This window comes from Bufo bufo, chromosome 4, assembly GCF_905171765.1.
Source record: "Bufo bufo chromosome 4, aBufBuf1.1, whole genome shotgun sequence".
NCBI classification, from domain to species: Eukaryota; Metazoa; Chordata; class Amphibia; order Anura; family Bufonidae; genus Bufo; species Bufo bufo.
In genome coordinates this window covers 437534201-437553270 of record NC_053392.1, presented here as the reverse complement: position 1 = coordinate 437553270, position 19070 = coordinate 437534201, and the positions used below count along the sequence as shown (strand labels likewise).

The following is a 19070-nucleotide window of genomic DNA, read 5'->3' as shown; positions in this document are numbered from 1 at the left end:
GACTGAATATCTGCAGTTGGTTAGCTCAAAAGCTGCAAGTTTAGAAGCAGCCTACCAACCAGCACCCCACTTTTTTTTATAAAAAAAAAAAAAAAGGCAATTGCCACACAGTACAAAACAAAAGGTTACCAATGGTTAAATTATGCCATGTGTCCTTTTGTATTCTATTTTTAGTTTTTTTTGTTTCGGGCACCTTTTTGGATATATGTTGCATGGCCTTACATATAGTAGGCATATCAATTTATATCCAATTTAATAGGAAGTTGGATGTTGTTTAAGATATTTTCCCAAACATTAATATATTTCTCTTTATTTTGGAAAACTACAGGAGTGTGGACAATTTAGAGGACACTGACGAGTCCGATTTGGGGGGTGAAGAAACGCCAGCTGTTTTTTCCCCGGAGTCAAGCCCCCAAGAACCAACAGCAGTGGAGCCAACTGAACCACCCATGGCAACGGGTGGCGGGGAACACGAAAGGCCCCAAACATCTCAGGAGCCCAGGAGAAGGAGGAATGTCCGTCAGTCTGCCTCTGAGCAAGTTAGTCGGGAAATGATCGATGCCCGACTCATCCAGTTCCTAGCTCAGAGGAGGACTGATGGACAAGAAGAAACAATGTTAAGAGGGCTTGCGCCACTTATGAGGCATGTTCCCCCCCCAAAACCATCACCATTGTATCGCCTCCGTTGCACTGGTTTTTAAAATGTTTACACTCCAATACCAGGGAGACATTCTTTCTGAAGTAAACCAGTTGCTGCAAAAACTTACATTGGCTTCAACACAGCAGACTACCACCTTTCAACAGGCGACACATCGAACCCATGGTCCACCTTCTGCCGGACCATCTTTCCAGGGGTCCCAAGAACACAGCACTCCCCTTGCCCAGTCCATGAATGTGGGCATGTTTTCTGCTGGTGCACCAGAACCCGCCCAAGTTCGTCACGGTTCTTCTTACGCCCCTGGCTCTTTCACGAGAGACTTGTTTGATTTGTAATTATTTTTTATTTTGTTCTAATGTTATCCAAATTTTGGTTGTGCTTTTGGATTAATCTGTCATACAAAGCTTTTTCTCAAAAGATGGTTTATTGTTTTACAGTAAATATTTTACCAATTGCTAAAAATTATGGGCTTTTTATTACACAACACATTGGATCACTTCTACCAGTTTTGTTCACAACAGATAAACACACAATAATTAAAGTACAGACACTTTATTAGGCTCCTTAATTGCCGCAAAATTGATATTTTAAAGAGGTATTAGAAGGTTAATGGAGGCATATTTAAAAATCCGGCAAAATGTTGCTAAAAGTTGACCAGCCTAAAAAAAATTATTATTCAGATTATGGATTTTTACATTTGCAAACCACAAACCTCAGCCCGCAAGCCCACATCAAGGGTCCTCAGTCTCTTGCGAGTCCCTACACTCAACTACCACAGTAAATTTGAATAAACTATCTACAAAATAAGAAACAACTGAAGAGGTCAGAAGATTTCAAAAACTGCCACGAATAGCGTCCCTCTGCCATGGTAAGGACCCCTCTGGGCTGTAAAAGTAGTCTGCATATAGTTCCCGAACTGCAATGCCTGCAGTCCCAGGTCGTCTATGCAGGGTCCTTTCCAAACCCAATTCTGATGACGTAGGAAGATCATCCATGTCAACAGAAGAGGAAGCCTCGTGAATCCTGGTGAAGTTGTGTAGAACAACACATGCTTTAATCACCAGGGTAGCATTCTCCGGATTCATCTGTATGGATGACAAAAACACCCTCCACTTGCTAGAGAGTATCCCGAAAGCGCACTCCACATACCGACGGGCACGAGTCAACCGGTAGTTGAAAATACGCCTCCTGACATCCAAACCACGCTTTGGAAAGGGCCGCATAACATGGGGAGTTAATGCAAACCCTTCATCCGCCACGATGACAAATGAAGCCGGCGGACCTGCATATCCGGGCAGTCTTCTGGCCTCAGGCAGGGCAAGCTGGTTGGCACGAAGCCGCTCACCCATTCTAGAAGCACTAAAGATGCGAGCATCAGCAGTGCTTCCATAGGCCCCGATATCAACCATTATAAACTTATAGTTACTGTCAGCAACAGCCATCAGCACTACCGAAAAATAGTGTTTATAATTGAAGAATCGGGACCCTGAGTGAGGAGGCTTCTTCACACGGATGTGCTTGCCATCCATTGCCCCGATGCAGTTTGGAAACTGCGCAGAAATTTGAAAGCCCTCAGCAATCCGAACCCAATCGTCTGCCTTGGGCTGCGGCATCACGGTCTCTTGGAGTTGCAGCCAGATGACTTGACAAGTGTGACTACAATCCGACAAATCGTTGAGGTTCCTAAAAGAAACTCAATGCAGGGATGCAAATGAGTTCCCAGTTGCAAGGAATCTGCGTAAAAAGGAAATACAAAAAAAAATGTCAGCCAAAAAACAAAGGGAACAACAGATACATCAGTCACGTATAATGTTGGATACAACACCTGATTTCAAACACCCTATGTCAGTGGTGGTTAACCTATTTCATGGATGCCAGAGGCGGCACTTAGGGCCCTGACTGTGGGCACACGCACCCTATTAAAAGTCGAAGGTGTACCAATATAACTTAGACTTTTAATACCATTCATCAGCACAGGGCACACTATTTAACCGGACGGGGTTAAAAGCAGAGTGTGCTTGGCGTGCACGCTGACCTACACTCCCTGGATTTTGTGTGGCTGTCATGGCCCATGAACAGGTAGGAACTAGTGTTAGGGACCACTCAAATGGAGGCAACCTTGACGTGGTGAGTGGCTTATTACGCTTTGGCCAAAATGTACACCAATGTCTCATCCAGCATGGAGGCAGGGCAGAATGCTGGATATAGAGTGCGATCACATTTGTATTCTCCGTTTGTATGTGTATTTCGCCATAGTGATCTGCACCTATATACAGGTTGTGCTGACTCAATTCCCAAAATCTTTTCTTTGTAGTATGTATTGGAGGCGTGGCGATCTCCTTTGAGTCATGCACACCTGACCAGTTAATCTGTCCTGGAGGCTGGTTTTAAAGTCAGTATAAAACTGAGTCTGCTTGTGTAGAGCCTACCAGTGGCCATTTGGCTCCGGGAGAAGTATATGGTGGGCTCAGCGTGCATGTTGGTGCTTGCATCCCTGGATCCGATGGAAGCTATAATGGCACCGGACGGGGTTAAAAGCAGAGTGTGCTTGGCGTGCACGCTGACCTGCACTCCCTGGATTTTGTGTGGCTGTCATGGCCCATGAACAGGTAGGAACTAGTGTTAGGGACCACTCAAATGGAGGCAACCTTGACGTGGTGAGTGGCTTATTACGCTTTGGCCAAAATGTACACCAATGTCTCATCCAGCATGGAGGCAGGGCAGAGTGCTGGATGTAGAGTGCGATCACATTTGTATTCTCCACACTATGAACAGGACAGGCAGCACTGAATGTAGACAGACCAATATAGTTAAATGTTAAATATCATGGCAGATAAACTCTATTGGACTATAGCATTCTTGATAAATTGCCTTGTTGCCATTTAGTCCGAAATATGTGGGTTTAGTGTTGAAGTTTTGAAACTCACTATGTTACGGCCAAGCCATCACTGCCTTATGTCCATTGTTGACTAAACCTAAATTCAAAAACTAGAATTTCGGTCTAAGAGCAAAACACTTGCAGCTAGTGGGGTGTGGGCAGTACTAAGACAACTAAGTGGCAACAACTGCGTTTTGCCCCTTTGAAATGCTGAAAGTTATGTGCAACTTCATAATTATGTGAACTTTATGCTTGATGATGATGTTAGCTGAAAAACGAAGGGGTAGGCAGCACCACAGTCCAACAAAATAGGATACTGACCGGTATATAGGCTTCAAGCCGGGTGGTGCACGCAGATAGGGATCCGGACTGAGGGTCCCAATTATTCCAGACACTCCAATAATCCCCAGCACTCGCCAGTAGTTTGTAAAAAATTTAGAGTTATTCACTCAGACAGGCAGGTTACAGCCTGCTGTAACCTGGCTGACTGACTAATTAAAACACCATTTTTCACAAACTCCTGGCGAGTGCTGAGGATTATTCGAGTGTCTCTAGGACGTTAGCTGCCCTAAAGTTTAAAACTTGCACAAATGATATACCAATCTTCAATATTGGGATGTGATGTGTCAGGGATTAACGTTTTTAAATTAAAACAAACACCACACCAAAAATTATGGTCAAAGAAAGGTTTCTTCAGCAAACAGGAGCACATGTCTAACACCAGCCATTTTCTAACACATGTTCCTCCAGACAGAAGCACAGCACATTACTTTGGAAAAATTAAACATAAAATATTGCTTACCTCAACGTGACAATGAGCATTTCCTCAGGAGAAATGCTGCGCCTCATATTGGTGTCCATGAAGGTAAGGACAGTACGTAGAGACGTCAGCAAGTGATCAAAGGTAGTGAGTGACATCCGACAGTAGGAAAAAAACTTCTCTGGATGCAGCCGCAGATCTTTGTAGAGGGTATGGAAGTGTCCTTTCCGGTAACGTTGAGAAACAATCGGATGGACCCAAAATCGCCGCCTTCTACTAGGTTCCTCAGCCAACAAAGGAGTGCGCTGTGCCCATCGGCGACAAACAAGCCAATGCAGTAAGCCCTCTTCCTCTGAATCCGACATGGTGATACAGCAAAGAGAAGCAGCCAAAATAACCTCTATACTCTGGAAAGACTACAGAAAATGGCCACAAAACCACACTCAGGTGACCTTGATTTATACCAGTATCCTGGGTGGAGCTAATCAAATTTCATTTTTGGCACCATAACTTTTTTTAAGACGGACCGCAAAAAAACGGACACGCGGACATATGGAAGTACAACGGAAGAAAAAACGGACACGGAACAACGGAACCCCGTTTTGCGGACCGGGAAAATATACTGTCGTGTGCATTAGGCCTTATAATGCAGATTTCAACCTTTCCAATGCAAAAAATTAGGCCTCATGCACACGACCGTAATGAGTTTTGCGGTCAGCAAATTGCGGATCCTCAAAACACAGATATCAGCCGCCTGCATTCTGCATTTTGCGGAATGGAACGTCCCGTCCTATGATAAAATGCCTATTTTTGTCCACAAAACAGACAAGAATAGGACATGTTCTATTTTTTTGCGGGGCTGCGAACAGAGCAACAAATCTGGACCGCACACGGAGTGCTGTCCGCATCTTTTGCGGCCCCATTGAAGAGAATGGGTCCGCACCCAAGCCGCGAAAAATGTGGCTCAGATGCAGACCAAAACAACAGTCATGTGCATGAGGCCTATTCTGCAGCTTTTCTGCAACAAAATCCACAGCATGTGCATGCAGCCTTTGGTGCGTTTTTTTTCTGTTGCAGGAGATCCGCAGATAATCAGTTACGTGTGAACCCAGCCTTAGGACTCATGCACACGAACGTATTGTTTGTCTATTCTGTTTGTTTTTGTGGCCCATATGCGGAACCATTCACTTCAATGGGGCTGCAAAAAAATGGAAATGACACGGTGTGCATTCCATGTCCGCATGTGCATTCCACAACAAAATGTCCTATTAGGCTACATTCACACGTCCGTTTTTTTCTACATCCCGATTTTCGGTCCGTTTTTTGCGGATCCGTTGTTCCTGAAAATGTTTCCGTATGTCATCCGTTTTTTGCGGATCCGCAAAAAACGGAAACATGTGAAAACTCAAATCCGACAGTATATTCTAACACAGAGGCGTTCCCATGGTGATGGGGACGCTTCTAGTTAGAATATACTGAGAACGGTGTCCATGACTGCCCCCTGCTGCCTGGCAGCACCCGATCTCTTACAGGGGGCTGTGATCCGCACAATTATTGTGCGAATCATAGCCCCCTGTGAGAGATCAGGTGCTGCCAGGCAGGAGGGGGCAGACCCCCCTCCCTCCCCAGTATTAAATGTGCCCAGTGCGGCCTCACCTCTCCCCCCCCCCCCCATCATCGGTGGCAGTGCGGATTCCCAGTATTAATAAATGTGCCCAGTGCGGTCTCACCTCTCCCCCCCCCCCCATCATCGGTGGCAGTGCGGATTCCCAGTAATAATAAATGTGCCCAGTGCGGTCTCACCTCTTCCCCCCCCCCCCCATCATCAGTGGCAGTGCGGATTCCCAGTAATAATAAATGTGCCCAGTGCGGTCTCACCTCTTCCCCCCCCCCCCCCATCATTGGTGGCAGCGGAGAGTACCGATCGGAGTCCCAGTTTAAATCGCTGGGGCTCCGATCGGTTACCATGGCAGCAAAGACGCTATTGCAGTCTTGGCTGCCATGGTTACTTAGCAATAAATACAAGCATTATACTTACCTGCGACTGCGAGCTGCGATGTGTGTCCGGCCGGGAGCTCCTCCTACTGGTAAGTGACAGGTCTATAGGCAATGCGCCGCACAGACCTTTCACTTACAAGTAGGAGGAGCTCCCGGCCGGACACACATCGCAGCTCGCAGTCGCAGGTAAGTATAATGCTTGTATTTATTGCTAAGTAACCATGGCAGCCAAGACTGCAATAGCGTCTTTGCTGCCATGGTAACCGATCGGAGCCCCAGCGATTTAAACTGGGACTCCGATCGGTACTCTCCGCTGCCACCAATGATGGGGGGGGGGGAAGAGGTGAGACCGCACTGGGCACATTTATTATTACTGGGAATCCGCACTGCCACCGATGATGGGGGGGGGGGAAGAGGTGAGACCGCACTGGGCACATTTATTATTACTGGGAATCCGCACTGCCACCGATGATGGGGGGGGGGGGGGGAGAGGTGAGACCGCACTGGGCACATTTATTAATACTGGGAATCCGCACTGCCACCGATGATGGGGGGGGGAGAGGTGAGGCCACACTGGGCACATTTAATACTGGGGAGGGAGGGGTGTCTGCCCCCTGCTGCCTGGCAGCCCATGATCTCTTATAGGGGGCTATGATATGCACAATTAACCCCTCAGGCGCAGCACCTGAGGGGTTAATTGTGCAGATCACAGCCCCCTGTAAGAGATCGGGTGCTGCCAGACAGCAGGGGGCAGTAATGTACACCGTTCTCAGTATATTCTAACTAGAAGCGTCCCCATCACCATGGGAACGCCTCTGTGTTAGAATATACTGTCGGATCTGAGTTTTTCACGAAGTGAAAAATCAGATCTGTAGAAAACTTACTGGGAATCCGCACTGCCGCACTGGCCACCAATGAATATAGAGGGAGGGGGGCACATTTAATACTGGGGAGGAAGCCTAATTTCCAGGAACGGAATCCGCATAAAACGGATGACATACGTAATGACATACGAATGTCTTCCGTTTTTTGCGGATCCATTGACTTTGTATTGGTCCAGGATCCGATTTTTCAGGACAAGAATAGGACATGTTTTATATTTAAACGGACATGCGGAACGGAACAACGGAAACGGACAGCACACATTGTGCTGTCCGATTTTTTCCAGGACCCATTGAAAATGAATCTGGTCCTGATCTGTTCCTGAAAAAACGGAACAGATCAGGAAAGAAAAAACGGACGTGTGAATGGACCCTTATTGTCCGCATTATGAACAAGGATAGGATTGTTCTATTAGGGTCCAGCCATTCCATTTGTAATTCTTCAGTTTCTTTTCACGCGTATGAAAAACACATCTAAAACGGATTGCACACGCACGGATAAACTGAAACACTGAACGCAATCGCAGACAAAACTGACTGAACTTGGGGGAAAACCCATCAGTTTTTTCCAGAACATATCTTGACACAAACCGTATTGTTCGTATAAAAGAGCGGTAATAAATCGCCACAGGCACACCAGATTTGTTTATGAAGTAACAGCTAAGGGCTCGTTCACATGAACGCGCTGTTTTTTGCGGTCCGCAAATTACGGATCCACAAAAAATTGATGCCGCCTGTGTGCCTTCCGCAACTTGCGGAACGGAACAGGAGGCCCATTATAGAAATGCCTATTCTTGTCCGCAAAATGGACAAGATTCATCATTTTAGAGGGGCCACGGAATGGAGCAACAGAGTTCTGTCTGCATCATTTGCGGACCCATTGAAATGAATGGTTCCGTATATGGACCATATGCGGAACTCAGAAAACGGCCTGTATACAGAACACAAAATATGTTCGTGCGAACGAGCCCTAAGTATGATAATTGTGTGATGCACACAAACCTATCAATGTGTGAAGCAATTCGCTGTATAACATAAGCATCTTATAATAAGCTCTAAACTGCTTTCAAAGTTTTCTATCTTGTGATTGAGGGGTGACGCACAGGGTCGCAGATGTTTTGCGATCCCCATTTTGCGGATCCGCTCCCTCTGTCAGCACTTTGCATGTGGTGGGCACCATTGCCCGCGCCATGAAAAGTGTTAAACAGCCCGGATCGGCACTCCTGCTGGACCGGGTTGTTAGAGCAGGGCCGCAGCTCTCATGTGAGAGCCGGGGACACGTGCAGCGCTTAGACTGGGCCAGCCTAAGGTCCCTTAGTGACCGCCGTAAAAAAGAATATGGGTGGTCAATAAGGGGTTACCTTCTGTAGAAATGTCCGTTCTTTGTCTGAAAAACAGACAAGAATAGGAAATGTTCTATTGTTTTTGCAGGGCCTCAGAACAGATACAGTGGGATGCGAAAGTTTGGGCAACCTTGTTAATAGACATGATTTTCCTGTATAAATCGTTGGTTGTTACGATAAAAAATATCAGTTAAATATATCATATAGGAGACACACACAGTGATATTTGAGAAGTGAAATTAAGTTTATTGGATTTACAAAAAGTGTGCTATAATTGTTTAAACAAAATTAGGCAGGTGCATAAATTTGGGCACTGTTGTCATTTTATTGATTCCAAAACCTTTAGAACTAATTATTGGAACTCAAATTGGCTCAGTGACCTCTGACCTACATACACAGGTGAATCCAATTATGAGAAAGAGTATTTAAAGGGAACCTGTCACCAGTTTTGTGGTGTCCTAACTAAGGGCAACATAAATAAGTGACTGATTCTCTTAGCACAATGCTGGGTCACTTTCTTTAATTGACCCAGTCAATCTGCCAACATCTTGTATTGAAAAGCTCCAGCTGATAATGATGAGTCATGAATATTCATGAGCTCCTGACTCTCCCCGCCTACCTGCTGCTGAATGACAGTTTGTTTCCATAGGAATCAGCAGCAGGTGGGCAGGGGAGTGGCTATAGCTCTGAATTAAATATACGCTGGACTCAATGACATCACGCTGGACTCCAATCAGCTCATTAGCATGCGGCATGCGCATCTTTGTGTGTATATTATGAGGTAACCATCTGTCACACCAGTAAGTGAATACATCTAAGGTACTTTTTAGTAGTTAATGATTGTATATAATTAGTTAGATTATAATCAAATATCCACATGACAGGTTCCCTTTAAGGGGGTCAATTATAAGTTTCCCTCCTCTTTTAATTTTCTCTGAAGAGTAGCAACATGGGGGTCTCAAAACAACTCTCAAATGACCTGAAGACAAAGATTGTTCATCATCATGGTTTAGGGGAAGGATACAGAAAGCTGTCTCAGAGATTTCAGCTGTCTGTTTCCACAGTTAGGAACATATTGAGGAAATGGAAGACCACAGGCTCAGTTCAAGTTAAGGCTCGAAGTGGCAGACCAAGAAATATCTCGGATAGACAGAAGCGACGAATAGTGAGAACAGTCAGAGTCAACCCACAGACCAGCACCAAAGACCTACAACATCATCTTGCTGCAGATGGAGTCACTGTGCATCGTTCAATCATTCGGCGCACTTTACACAAGGAGATGCTGTATGCGAGAGTGATGCAGAGGAAGCCTTTTCTCCGCCCACAGCACAAAAACTGCCGCTTGAGGTGGGCTAAAGCACATTTTGGAATAAGGTGCTGTGGACTGATGAAACTAAAATTGAGTTATTTGGCCATAACAAGTGGCGTTATGCATGGAGGAAAAAGAACACAGCATTCCAAGAAAAACACCTGCTACCTACAGTAAAATATGGTGGTGGTTCCATCATGCTGTGGGGCTGTGTGGCCAGTGCAGGGACTGGGAATCTCAAAGTTGAGGGACGCATGGATTCCACTCAGTATCAGCAGATTCTGGAGACCAATGTCCAGGAATCAGTGACAAAGCTGAAGCTGCGCCGGGGCTGGATCTTTCAACAAGACAACGACCCTAAACACTGCTCAAAATCCACTAAGGCATTTAGGCAGAGGAACAAGTACAACGTTCTGGAATGGCCATCTCAGTCCCCAGACCTGAATATAATTGAAAATCTGTGGTGTGACTTAAAGAGTGCTGTCCATGCTCGGAAGCCATCAAACCTGAATGAACTAAAGATGTTTTGTAAAGAGGAATGGTCCAAAATACCTTCAACCAGAATCCAGACTCTCATTGGAACCTACAGGAAGCATTTAGAGGCTGTAATTTCTGCAAAAGGAGGATCTACTAAATATTGGTTATCTTTTATTTTTTGTGGTGCCCAAATTTATGCACCTGCCTAATTTTGTTTAAACAATTATAGCACACTTTCTGTAAATCCAATAAACTACATTTCACTTCTCAAATATCAATGTGTGTGTCTGCTATATGATATATTAAACTGACATTTTTTTATTGTAACAATCAACGATTTATATAGGAAAATCGTGACGATTAACAAGGTTGCCCAAACTTTCGCATCCCACTGTATGCAGTCCTGTTGAAATTAATGAGTTCGCATCCGATCTGCAAAAAATGCAGAAAAAATGCAGAAACGGACAGAAACAACGGTTGTGTGCATGAGCCCTTATGGTGTATCATTCTGCTTTAATATTGAATGTAGAGAATTTGTCTAAGGCCCCTTTCACACGGGCGAGTATTCCGCGCGGATGCGATGCGTGAGTTGAACGCATTGCACCCGCACTAAATCCTGACCCATTCATTTCTATAGGGCTGTGCACACGAGCGGTGATTTTCACGCATCACTTGTGAGTTGCGTGAAAATCGCAACATGCTCCTCTTTGTGCGTTTTTCATGTAACGCAGGCCCCATAGAAATGAATGGGGTTGCGTGAAAATCGTAAGCATCCGCAAACAAGTGCGGATGCGGTGCAATTTTCACACACGGTTGCTAGATGACGATCGGGATGGGGACCCGATCATTATTATTTCCCCTTATAACATGGTTATAAGGGAAAATAATAGCATTCTGAATACAGAATGCATAGTACAATAGGGCTGGAGGGGTTAAAAAAAAATCTAAAATAATTTAACTTACCTTAATCCACTTGTTCACGCAGCCCGCATCTCTTCTGTCTTTATCTGTGAGCAATAGGACCTTTGATGACGTCACTACGCTCATCACATGATCCATCACCATGGTGATGGATAATGTGATGAACGCAGTGACGTCATCAAAGGTCCTATTGCTCACAGATGAAGACAGAAGAGATGCGGGCTGCGCGAACAAGTGGATTAAGGTTAGTTAAATTATTATTATTATTTTTTTTAACCCCTCCAGCCCTATTGTACTATGCATTCTGTATTCAGAATGCTATTATTTTCCCTTATAACCATGTTATAAGGGGAAATAATACAATCTACACTACAACTAACTCAAACCTGAACTTCTGTAAAGAAGTTCGGGTCTGGGTACCACAGTCGGTTTTTTATCACGCGCGTGCAAAACACATTGCACCCGCGCGATAAAAACTGAACATCGGAACGCAATCGCAGTCAAAACTGACTGCAATTGCGTTCCTACTCGCGCGGGTTTGCCGCAATGCACCGGGATGCATCCGGACCTAATCCGGACACACCCGTGTGAAAGAGGCCTATGTGCATTTTTGTGGCCATATGTGACAGAAATTTAAGGCCTCGTCCACACTTCCGTTTTTCATGGATGTGTTCTGACTGTGGGTCGGTAAAAAAAAATAATCACGGAGACATGCACTTCTTTGGTCCTTGATGCGGACCAAACACGCCAATTGTTGTTTATGGGTCCATGAAATAATCACGGACACAACATGGATGGCATCCGTGATGCGTCCGTTTTTCACGGAAGACAGATAGGAAATGCCCTTGAAATTTGTTTCAGTTGAGCAACATCCTTGGATTACGGATTACACACGGAGAGTAAAAACAGACATACGGACCATCCACAAATCCTTCATGGACATCTTCACAGACTAAATAAGGATGCTTTTTTCACGTACGTAATACTGACACGGAAATGTGAACGAAGCCTAAGGCTGTCTTTTCTACTAGGCACCTGAAATAATGGATGAAAGTTCAGAATAGCAAACAGGGTAAAGTAAACTCCTCTGAAGTAACCTACTGTATGACAAATACACTGAATCTGTGCATTCAAATAGTGAAAATGTGCTTATATAGCCACTACCACTTGTGGGGTTTTTCCTCTGGTAGACAGGCTAGCGGACGCAGCATAGAGGCAATCACAAAGTCTTTAACTGAAACAGTTCAGTGTTTATTCACACAATGCAATGTCCATAGAACAAAATCATCACCTGGTTAGCAGTTTTCCACAGCAGGCTTTAGGGGCCAGTTTTCCTGGCATGCGGCTCTCAGCCCATTAGCACGGCACAACTTCACAGGTCCCAAAACACAGAGACTCCCCAGCTTCTCTGTCAGATGATGGATAAACCACACCCAGCTGAGACTGCTAGCTGGGTTTTATATAGGCCAAAAAAGACCCGGCCTGGAGCGTGGGGAGAAGCCAACCACCCAGCACTTTGGCTACTCCCAGTAAGAGCTGCCCGGATTGGCTTTACAGCCATACTAACAACAAACAGTGTCAGCCAGCACTAGCTGCCGCTGACACTTAAAACTACCGGCTCTAACCTCACCGAGGCAAGGAATCTCGGTGACACATACCTTCCATCAATGATGGCCCCTTGCGCCTTCCTACACACTATACAGTGCATTTGGAAAGTCTTCAGACCCTTTCACTTCTTTCACATTTTGTTATGTTGCGTCTAGAGATGAACGAAGTTTTGAAAAACTTGATTAGGACGATTTGCCGAACTTCGTTACACATAAATTTGTCACAAATCGCAATAAATCAGGTATACCCAGGTGACTCTGCCTAATCATACTCATCCCACTTGGTTACTCAATCTCAGTGTGAACGCTTAGAACTTAAAATGCAGGGACAGTGCATCGCCATGTGCAATACGTTATAGTACACCCACATTCATCCGTTCTGCAGGTACTGTGCCGTCAGGTGTAATTTATCGCCGTATGCATTACTGTGCAGTGCACCAAAATTCATTGCTAATCCCTTCTATTAAAAAAAAGACATGCATACAGTATCCTTCAATAAAGCCTAAAACCTGTGCTCGAGCGTGCAGGAGCTGTGTCCAAATGGCTCCTTAGTGGAACAAAAAAAAAAAAATGGAGGCAGCACCAATAAAGTGGTGGGGAAATTTTTCTTATTTTAATGCATGTTGTGGCAGTCCAAACACATGCTTTTTAATCCCTTCTGTTAGTTGTACTTTTACTGTGAAACTGTATTACAGGTCGATGTTACCATCATGTCTAATTTATCACTGTGGACTTAACTGTGCAGTGCACAGGTCCCATGACAGAGTGGGGATAAGGTAGCAGCAGTGGCAGTAAGTCTGTGTTCACATCACTGTTTATTTTTTTCGTTCTTCTGGTCAGAAGAACAGTGTCACGAACCAGTGGGTGTGAACCCACTGTGCCACGTGTCCTACCTCCTCTATGGGCGTTGTCTAAGTGAACCCTTGATCTTCACAGTACCCCTGATGGTGGGGATAGACTTTGCCGAGGAGAACACCAGGTCACTACCTATTGAGGAGGATACGCACACAAGGCAGCTGGTCCAAGTGGACCAGGAGGTACCTGAGAAAGGTACCAGAGGTACAGGCATTGTCAGCATGCTGAGTTGTTTCCAGGAGCAGCAGTGCAGGACCGAAGGATGAGGCAGAGGCGAAGTCAGACAGGCAATAGGTCAGGGCAGGCAGCATAGGTACAGGTCAGGCAATCCGGATCGGCAACAGGAGAGTCAAGGAAAGCAGGCAGGGATCAAACAGGTAGCAGAGTCCAGTAACACAAGTACGAGTCAGGAACAGAAGCGGATATCAGGACCCTTAACAGGAAACAAGGACCTTGACACTAAGATATCTAAGAAGGGAGCTGAGCCACTTATATATGTGCAGGAGGGCTAAGATTGGTTGGCGAGGTCACATAATCCAACCCATAAAACAGAGGAAGTAACGCGCGACGGCCCTTAAGGAAATGCTGCAGGAAACGAGCAGCAAGCATGCTGTGGCCAGGGCTGAAAGGAAACACTGGCAGCAGATCGTCGTTGAACACGGTGCCCGGGACTGCAGCGGTAAACAGGAGAACAGCGGCGCACAGCAGCTGCTGTTACAAACAGAAAACTAAAAAACAACAAAGCATCTATAAAGCCTCTTTCAAATGATAAGTATTTGATCAGTAATTGCAAGCCAAAAACATGAGAGGGTCCAAAAAATACAGAGATTAAATGTAATAGTAATATTTGGATCTCTTCTGTATTTTGGACCCACTCCTGCTTTTGGCTTACAAATACTGATGCAAAATACTGACCATGTGAAAGAGGCCTTATGCTCAATTTGCATCCATTTTGGCCATTTACTCCTGAAGTCAGTTTTTTTTAATGTTTCGCTACCAACACTGTACATGTACAGCACTGGAGCGATGGGTAAACATGGCGCCCGCTCACCCATGCAGTGGACGCCATGGCCAGCGAGTCTCCTCTGTTTCAAACACCAGAGACCTGCAGCTAACGACCGGCAATAATGCAGATCGCGGTAATTAAAGCCTTTAGATGCCATGATCAAGTGTGATCACGGCATCTAAAAGCTCAAAAATGTGGAAGCGCGCGGCATCCTCATTGGCCGTTATTGAATTCAATATGCTGGATCTCTCTGGAGAGACCCAGGGTATTGAAGCTGCAATTATTATTTTGGCCAGCAGGTGGCAGGCCAACATAAGAAATAAGCAATTCTCTATAAGAAACATGAAGTTTTAGAATAAAAAAATAAATATGCTTTTTGTAGCCTCAAAACGCATATATAAATTTAAATAACCCCTTTCCGTTGAATAAAAAAATACAAATATAACAAAATAACCAAAAATATGAACATCATGGGCATCACTGTGCCCAAAAACGCCCATACTGCTATAATATAAAAATATCTTTCCAATTCGGTCAATAGCGTAACGGAAAAAAGGGTCAAAATAGCCGATTCGTCATTTTTTCATCGCTTCTCTTACCCAGAATATGTAATAAAATGTGATCAAAATTTTACACACACTCCAAAATGGTATAAATAAAAACTACAGAGTGTCCCACAAAAAATGATTTCCCATAATAGAGTGGGGATGGGGCCAACAATAGTGGCAGTAACAGGGACATTAGTCACCCCATAATGAGTGGGGATGCAGGCCAACAGCAGTGGTAGTAACAGGGACAATAATGGCCCCATAACAGTGGGGTTGGGGACCAACAGCAGTGGCAGTAACACAGACAATAGTGGCCTCATGAAAGAGTGGGGAGAGGGGGCAGCAGTGACAGTGACAATAGTCATTCATGACACAGTAAGGAGGGGGGGTAATAGCAGTGGTATACAGCACAAGATGGTGGCGTATCACAGTAGTAGCAGTACCCAAAAACAGCAGTGTGATAGCAAGACCCAGTGGCATGCATATCCTGTTAAAAATGTAACATGTATAGTTGTGCTCATAAGTTTACATACCCTTGCAGAATTTATGAATTCTTAGCCATTGTTCAGAGAATATGAATGATAACACACAAACTTTTCTCTCACTCATGGTTAGTTGTTGGCTGAAGCCATTTATTGTCAAACAACTGTGTTTACTCTTTTTAAATCATAATCACAACACAAACTACCCAAATGACCCTGATTAAAAGTTTACATAACCCAGTTCTTAATACCATGTATTGCTTCCTTTAACATCAATGACAGCTTGAAGTTTTTTTGAAGTTTTTTATGGTCGTTGTGAATGAGGCTCTCGATCTTCTCAGACGGTAAAGCTGCCTATTCTTCCTGGCAAAAAGCCAAAAAGTCTTGGACTTTCTTGCATGAACTGCACGTTTGAGGTCTCCCCAGAGTGTCCTAATGATATTGAAGTCTGGAGACCTAGATGGCCACTTCAGAACCTTCACTTTATTTTGCTGTATCCAATGACAGGTCGACTTGGCTTTGTGTTTTGGATCATTGTCATGTTGGAATGTCCAAATACGTTCCATGCGCTTCCGGGATGATGAGTGCAAATTTTCCTCCAGTATTTGTTGATACATTACTGCATTCATATTGCCATCAATTCTGACCAAATTTCCTGTGCCTTTGTAGCTCACACGTCCCCAAAACATCAGCGATCCACCACCATGTTTCACAGTAGGAATAGTGTACCTTTCATCATAGGCCTTGTTGACTCCTCTCCAAATGTAGCGTTTATGGTTGTGTCCAAACAGTTCGATTGTAGTCTCATCACTCCAAATGACTTTGTGCCAGAAGGTTTGAGGCTTGTCTCTGTGCTGTTTGGCATATTGTAAGCGGGATACTTTGTGGCATTAGCGCAGTAATGGCTTTCTTCTGGCAACTAGACCATGCAGCCCATCTTTCTTCAAGTGCCTCCTTATTGTGCATCTTGAAACAGCCACACCACATTCTGTCAGTGAGTCCTGTATTTCACCTAAAGTTATTTGCGGGTTTTTCCTTGCATCCCAAACTATTTTTCTGGCAGTTGTGGCTGAAAGTTTAGTTGGTCTACCTGACTGTGGTTTGGTTTCAACAAAACCTCTACTTTTCCATTTCTTAATTAGAGTTTGAACACTGCTAATTGGCATTCTCAAGTCCTTTGATATTTTCTTATATTCCTTTCCTATGACTTACAATTCAATCCCCACCAGTCACGGTAGTACAGCATGAGCACAGAGGGTGCCCCTGGTCAGACCTGCGTGAGGACGGGAGATGGCATTTGTAGGCAGCGACTAACTGACTACACAGCATGTCACAGTAGTCCATTTTTGCATCCCTCAAAGAAGGTCTAAAAAAGGTCCCCATTTTTGACCGGTATCGAGGGTCTAACAATGTAGATAGCCAGTAGACATCCCTCTGTCCAATCCTGACAATGTGGCTGTCACTACACAAACATGACAGCATGCTTCTAGCCATTTGCGCAAGGGACTTGGAGGGCCTCCCTGCCTCCATCTCCAATGCATACCGCCATGGTCTGACAGGATCATCTGCGTCATCTTCATGGTCGCCCTCCAGCTCCTCATGCTACTCCTGTTCCTCTGCTGTTGCTTGGGCAGTTAAACCACCTAGTTGTGTATAAAATTCCTATGCGTTAATGTCCTCCTCCTCCTCTGCCAGTTCAGCCTTCTCAAGGCTCAGGTGGCTATGAGATGGAGGTGGCACATCTTCTGTTCTCCTGCCAATCAGATTTGTCAGCATCCCCTCCAGGATGTGAAGGAGCGGAATGTCATCATCCATCCTGTAGTTCTGCAGACTGACAAATAAAGTGGCCTCCTCAAAGGGCCTGAGCAAATGGCACTTGTCACGCATAAGCTGCTACTGACTAATGTGGAAGTTACACTGGGGGTAGACCTGTCTGCCTGAAGCATTAAGAATTTGTTGACCGTCTTCCTCTGCTTTTACAGCTGGTCTAACATATGGAACATGGAATTCCAATGGGTGGAAACGTCATATATCAGGCAATGTTGGGAAAGAGTATTTGGCCTTTGCAGCTCAAGGAGGATGGTGTGAACACTTTAAGACACAGAGAAGCCCAAAGACTGGCCCACCTTCTGCTCAACTTACATGTGCAGGGCTGGTACAGATTTTTTTGAAAAGTAATGTCGGCTTGGACCTCTCCACCTTGGGTGGGCACAAGCCATCAGTTCTTTGAAATGTGCAGAGTCAACTACTTGGAAAGGGAGGGACTGTAGTACCAACAACTTGCCCAGGTGCATGTTCAGCTTCTGCATCATTGGATGAGTGCACACATATTGTTGTCTTTTTTCAATTGTCTTGGTGATCAATTGCTTACACAGCGCGCCAAGCAAAAGGCTGAGGAGAAGGCAGAGCAGCCTAGGCACTTACAGCCCGAACCCTACCCCTGGACACTTGCGAGCCCTCATTTGCATATGGATAAAACTGCAGTTTTTGCTGCTGGTCAATGTCAGAACAAAAGAACAAAGGTACCATTTGACTCATGCACATTTATGCCACAGAGCTATGTAAGCAGTGTATAAGGTGAAATTGTGGTGACAGACTCCCTTTAACCCTTAGGCTACCAGAGGTTTTTTCATTTTTGCATTTTCATTTTTCTTCCCTATTTTCCTTGAGCCATAACATTATTATATTTCCGGTCACATAGCTGTATGAAGGCTTATTTTTTGCGGGACAGGTTGTACTTTCTAACGCCACCATTAATTATAGTGGAAAGCAGTAAAAAAAAATCCAAATGGGGTGGAATTGGGAAAAAAAACGCAATTCCTCCACCATTAGTTTACAGAATGCCCTTCATTCTCTGGTTCAGTACAATTACAATGATACCCCATATGTATAGGTTCTTTATGTCTACAGTTGCAAGAAAAAGTATGTGAACCCTATGGAATGATATGGATTTCTGCACAAATTGGTCATAAAATGTGATCTGATCTTTATCTAAGTCACAACAATAGACAATCACAGTCTGCTTAAACTAATAACACACAAAGAATTAAATGTTACCATGTTTTTATTGAACACACCATGTAAACATTCACAATGCAGGTGGAAAAAAGTATGTGAACCCCTAGACTAATGACATCTCCAAGAGCTAATTGGAGTGAGGTGTCAGCCAACTGGAGTCCAATCAATGAGATGAGATTCGAGGTGTTGGTTACAGCTGCCCTGCCCTATAAAAAACACACACCAGTTCTGGGTTTGCTTTTCACAAGAAGCATTGCCTGATGCGAATGATGCCTCGCACAAAAGAGCTCTCAGAAGACCTACAATTAAGAATTGCTGACTTGCATAAA

The 19070-nt window shown here is 44.6% G+C and overlaps 1 long non-coding RNA gene across 1 annotated transcript; it reads left to right on the top strand.

Moving 5' to 3' along the window:
* The first annotated feature begins 449 nt into the window (after positions 1-449).
* On the top strand, positions 450-18144 carry LOC120997266. The gene is made up of 3 exons (XR_005778133.1): positions 450-673; positions 13363-13366; positions 18130-18144. It is a non-coding gene; the product is annotated as an uncharacterized LOC120997266 (long non-coding RNA).
* The last annotated feature ends 926 nt before the right edge of the window (positions 18145-19070 follow it).